The sequence below is a fragment of the Saccopteryx leptura genome, chromosome 1, assembly GCF_036850995.1.
Source record: "Saccopteryx leptura isolate mSacLep1 chromosome 1, mSacLep1_pri_phased_curated, whole genome shotgun sequence".
Classification (NCBI taxonomy): Eukaryota; Metazoa; Chordata; class Mammalia; order Chiroptera; family Emballonuridae; genus Saccopteryx; species Saccopteryx leptura.
In genome coordinates, this window is record NC_089503.1 from 376,841,271 (window position 1) to 376,847,034 (window position 5,764).

A 5,764-nucleotide genomic window follows, 5' to 3' on the forward strand; every position below is an offset into this window, starting at 1 on the left:
TAGCAGGCTCACTTTTGGAAGACGACAAATCGGTAAGGCTTATTCATGGCTCAGAACCTGGAGCAGATTGCTTTTTGGGTCACTTTAATTTTTGAAATGGCTTTTGTTCATTGTATTGTGATGCAGTAACACTTTGTGTTAAATTGCTTGGCAGCATTTCTGTTCTAAAGGTAGAAGATCTGAAAATTGTTCTGGGATTGGATTTATTCTCTGTTCCACAACCTATATGTTTTCCTTCCTCTACCTCTCCCTTCCCCAAGTTATTTCTACCATAGTATGATGTTTTGGGTTGTACATATTGTTCAAAAGATTAAAAAATTTATGAGTTGGCTTGGACAAGTTTAACTTTATTTTTAATGTGTTGATTTCTTGGAATAAATGCATTAATCTCATGTTTCTTTCTGGGTTTTTGTTTTGAAGCTTGAGACTTGTTTGGAGGTTCTAGCAGGGGAGCGCAGCTACTCGTATACCCTTGACCGAAAAATGGTCCTCTCCTCTAGCGAGGAAGGTCGTCCTCTTCAACTGAGCGCTCAGCTTCGGGAGGGACGCACATGGAGCGGCGAGGGAGGAAGGGGACACCCACCTAGCCAGCCAGATCAGCCAAATCAACCCTGGCAGTCAATGGGGTGACAGATGTCACAGCCAGATCGCCCTCACATCCTGGGTTTTTGTTTTGGAACCACACAGATTTGACTTTCACAGGAAAACTGAAGCAGTGAACCCCCACTGCCCTATGGTCTCTACTCCAGCCATTCATATTTTCAGCTACTTCCTTCATGTCAGATTGTTGAGTTAGAGTCTGTGTCCCAGTGCTGCCGAGGGTAATAAGTAGAGGACAGTGGTCTAGTTTGGGCATCTTCATATGATGAAGCTTTTTGTGCACCCTTATGCTGCCTCTCCCCGTGCTCCTCTGGGAGCTCAGCTTCCCCAAGAACACGCGTGTTCTTGAGGATCAGGGAGCTTGGTCCTCAGGTGTTCTAATCTCTGCTCCAGTTTCCTCTTGACATCTGTTGTCAGCAGTCTGTACACTGTCTCAGCAGAGGCTTCAGAGTCTTGTTCTCCCCCAGCCCTCTTCCCCAAGCCGCTCAAATATAATGCAAAGTTGCCAACTTTTTCTCTAAGAATTCTTTCTCCCTGTTTCCTTGTGTGCAGAGCTGCACCATGCCTCCATTGAGTTTGTAGAGGCTATTTACTTTTTCTAGAGCCTTGACTAATGTTTGTTTAGAAGTTATCCTGGCCTCTCTTCATCATGTGGAAAGGGAACAGATTTGGGAGAGTTAGATCTTCAGATGTTCCTCAGCCATTTGCCTTGCTGTGATTTGGGACAAGTTACTTTGCCTCATGATGCCACGGGGATTATTTTTTCCCCCCGTTTTTAAAATGAGGTCATTATCTCCATCTCAGTACCAACAGTGTACAGGGTCAGGCCTTCCTGAGTAATGGTCTAGGGCTGCTTTTTAGGCTGAAGCCTGAGTTAAATGCACTTTTCTGGCCTGGCTACCAGACTGATTCAGATGCCCTTTAGAAAAATCTAAACCCAGGTGAACTTCAGAGAGATACTTGTTTTCCCAGAAAACTCCTTATTCTAGAGAATTCAGAGAAAATAAGTTTAAAATACCAGTTGTTACTGATTTTCAGGATTGTTGTCTTAGTAAGTTCCACCACCATTTGGGGAGGGATGGATGGGTTTAGGGAGAATGTGGGGTAGGGTTAGTCCTATCCAGATCACACTCCTCACTTCATCTCGGAGGGAGTCAGTCTTTTTTCAGGTTAGGAGGGGACTACTTGAGAAGGGAAGAGAGGCAAGATTTGGGAAGGGCAGAACTAATTCAAGTAGTTGGCTGGAATACCTGGAGCAGCTCCTCTTGTACTCTTGATAACCTGAAGCTTTTAAACCAAAGGCATCTACCACTCTCAAGGATTTTCTACAATAACACTCCTTGTAAGAGCTGAAGCAACAGTATTCTTCGTATCTGCCTTGAACCAGCAGAAGGAGAGCTTTTAGGATTCTGTGGTCAGGGCAGGACGTGTTGCTGGCTTCTTTCTAATCAGTGGGATCGAGCCTTGGAGACCATCCAGAGAAATCATGTGAAAGAAAGGGCAAAACTCTAACCCAGTCGCTAGCTCCTAGAGGTCGGGCCTGTTTCTTCTTATCTAGTACTGTCACAGTACTAAATAAATTTTTACCTATGGAGACAAAGGTACGAGCAAGGAGTTGGCCCTAATCTTTTCATGTGGCATATGGTATATAACTTTTAAATTTCTGCATACATCAGAAATAATTTTTATTGGGCTCTCTCAACTGTGAGAACTATTGATGAGCAGTTAGGTTTAAATTTAGGCAAACACCTAATTTTACCTAAGTTGTATTAAATAACCCCTCAAAATTTTCCCTGGCTTTGTGAATGGAGACCTCTTGCTTCATAAGCCATCTTTCTGCTATTCGCAGCTAGCTTCAGGACACTTGATAATACTCTTAATAATCTTTCTTTTAAGTATTCCCATTTACTATATGCCACTACACCCCTTAAATCAAAAATGTTTTGGTAGGAAAGCATGACAGAACATAATACCCATTTATCAGACTGCCAGGTTCAGGGACTGAGAAAGTGTGTGAAAAGGTATGTGTGTGTTTGGGGTGGGAGTAGAGATTGGACATACTCTCCTTCAAATACAATCCTAAAAGCTCTCCTTCTGCTGGTTCAAGGCAGATACGAAGAATACTGTTGCTTCAGCTCTTACAAGGAGTGTTATTGTAGAAAATCCTTGAGAGTGGTAGATGCCTTTGGTTTAAAAGCTTCAGGTTATCAAGAGTACAAGAGGAGCTGCTCCAGGTATTCCAGCACCAACTACTTGAATTAGTTCTGCCCTTCCCAAATCTTGCCTCTCTTCCCTTCTCAAGTAGTCCCCTCCTAACCTGTAGTAGAGATTGGGGGCTAAGAGGGACATTAAGTTTTGTTTAAAGGTATAGCGGGGTTCAGAGAGGAGATGACATGTAAAGGAAGTAGGTAGGGTTTTTAAAATATATATCCCTAAACCTTGGTTCTCACCTTAACAAAACTTACCTACTAAGTCCAGATGGCAATCTAATAAGCAAGATCTTCATTTATTAACAATTTTGTAAGAAAATGGACAAATAAAAATTTCGGGGGATTGTGACCACAATTCTTATATACAGTACGTATTTAGAGTTTAATTTTGCAATGTTTATGTAATTTTAAATAAAAAGTTGTATATACAAAAACAATGTTTATTGATAAGCTAAGCAGTTGAACTTATAATGAAAATCTTCTGCCCTTAAAAATATCATCACCATCCTACCTTGACTGGCAGTGGTGCAGTGGACAGAGCATTGACTTGGGATGCTGAGGCCCCAGGTTTGAAACCCTGAGGTTGCCAGCTTGAGTGTGAGATCATCAAAATGATCCCATGGTTGCTGGCTTGATCCCAAAAGTTGCTGGCTTGAGCAAGGGGTCACTGGCTCAGCTGGACCTCTCCCCACCACCTCCCATCAAGGCATGTATGAGAAGCAATCAGTGAACAACTAAAGTGCCACAACCATGAGTTGATGCTTCTCATCTCTACCTCTCTCCTGTCTCTTAAAGAAAAAAGTCCTGATTTGCCCTCAACCCTTACACATTTTCAAAAGACCATGTATATTTATATTGTAGCACTTTGCGTGGTTGTAATTTACATATATATATTTTTTATTAATATATGCCTTTCCTCACCCCAACTAGATTATAAACTCTCCAGAGAAGGATAGTCTGTCATTGCTTACTGTTTTTTCATTATTGTGTTTACAACGCACAGTTGCCTGGCACAAAAAGAGTTCTCAATAAAAATTCATTAAAAGGATCAATGGTAACTTTTTATTAACTGATCATTAATACTTAGCAACTTAAAAGTGGGTAAGAGTTGTAAATTGCTGGGTGCGCAGCTCTCCAGAAGTCAACTCTCCTCTTGCTTCTGTCCTGGGTCTTTGTACACAAAGCACTATCTATAACAGGGAGTGCATATCAAGGCCGGCAGTGGTCCCTTCATTTCAACAGCATGCTGGCCTATGGTGCCAGGCCAGAGGGGCACACTGGCCCTGATGCTCCTGGAAGAAAACCTGAGGCTGGGAAAGGGGCAAACTGACCTTAAAGTGAGCAATGGAAGGCTTTGGGGACTCATTTTCAGATGGCCCCCTTTCTCCTTTCAGCCAGATTTCATAGGCATATTTTGAAGCCAGTTGGTCAAACCTCAAATACCTCTGATTTGGCTGAAGGAGTAATTCAACCTTTCATGGCTCAACATCCTCTTGTCACCTCAGCAAAACTCTACATCAAGCTGCCAATTTTATTTCTGGAAGGAAACAAAAAAAGTAACCAGAAAAGACTGCCTTTGGAAGAGGGAAGAGGGATGCTTTCACTTTTTATTTTGTATCTTTTTTGTTTCAAACATTCTAACCATGAAAACGAGTTTTCCATGAAATACAAATATTTTATGCACAAAATACTACACACATATATAAAATATTAATCTTTATGTCAGAGTTACCTGGTGCTGTGGAATTATAGACTAGGTTTTTCTTTTCCCTTCTATATATACTGTTCACAAAACTTAGGGGCTTAGGGAACATGCAGACACTCCAGTACTTTCAGCCTTTTGTATAGTGCATTTTCACCAATGAAATAAAAGTTGGGGCCTGACCTGTGGTGGCACAGTGGATAAAACGTCAACCTGGAAACACTGAGGTCGCCAGTCCGAAACCCTGGACCTGCCTGGTCAAGGCACGCATGGGAGTTGATGCTTCCTTCTGCTCCCCCCACTCCCTCTCTCTCTCTCCTCGCTAAAATGAATAAATAAATAAAAATATAAAAAAATAATAAAAGTTGGTTTTGCATCTCATTTTCATAAGTGAACAACTTTCTTTGACTTGTTTGCTTTTCTGATGTTCTTGTTTAATTTAAAAAAGATCAAATGCTTTTATTAATCTTCATATTTATTTTGAAATATCCCCTAATTTTTGTTAGCAGTATACTTTTCATGTATTAAAAAATTGTGTTTTTTTAAGAAAAGTTGTGTCTCTTCCACTCAGTGCATTGCTGCCTTCACTCTCGTTAGTTTTTCATCATTGCAAGCAGGCCTCACAGCTTTCTGCTTAAGGCTCCCTTAATTCCTCTACTCCCGTCAAGGCTGAGCAGCATGCATCCTTCAAGAATCTCCGTTCTCGAAGGAAACCTTTCTTTGCTTCCTCTCTTCTGTTCCTTTTCTCTTGCTCCTACCTCTGTTGGGCTGGTTATGCATTTCCTTTCATGCTGTATAAGCACTTGGACATTAGATTACACAAATCAAGATACCTGTCTTCACAAGGCTTATTGAAGGTACACAAAAGTATATCACAAAGTCTTGGTTGCATGCAAAAAGACAAGATAACACCTATCTAGGTGTATTGATGGAACGCTTTACCAGCTTTTGTACCTTCTACTTGTGGAGGACCAGGCAAGAAAGAATTTTATAGACAACAAGGGAAATGAGCAGGCTCAGTGGAAGTGAATGTGCAGGGCGAAAGTGGAGTCAGTTACACGATGGAAAAGGATGCAGAGAAAGATAGCAAAGAGATAAAAAGCAACCATACTGACGTATTAATTTTTTTTTTCATCTCTCTGATACTTGTCCAGGCTAAAGTTCTATCCTGACCTCCCATAGCCTACCTACATGAGGATGTTATGGTATTTACTGACTCACCTACCTGTCCTTTCTTTTCAGGAGCAATTGT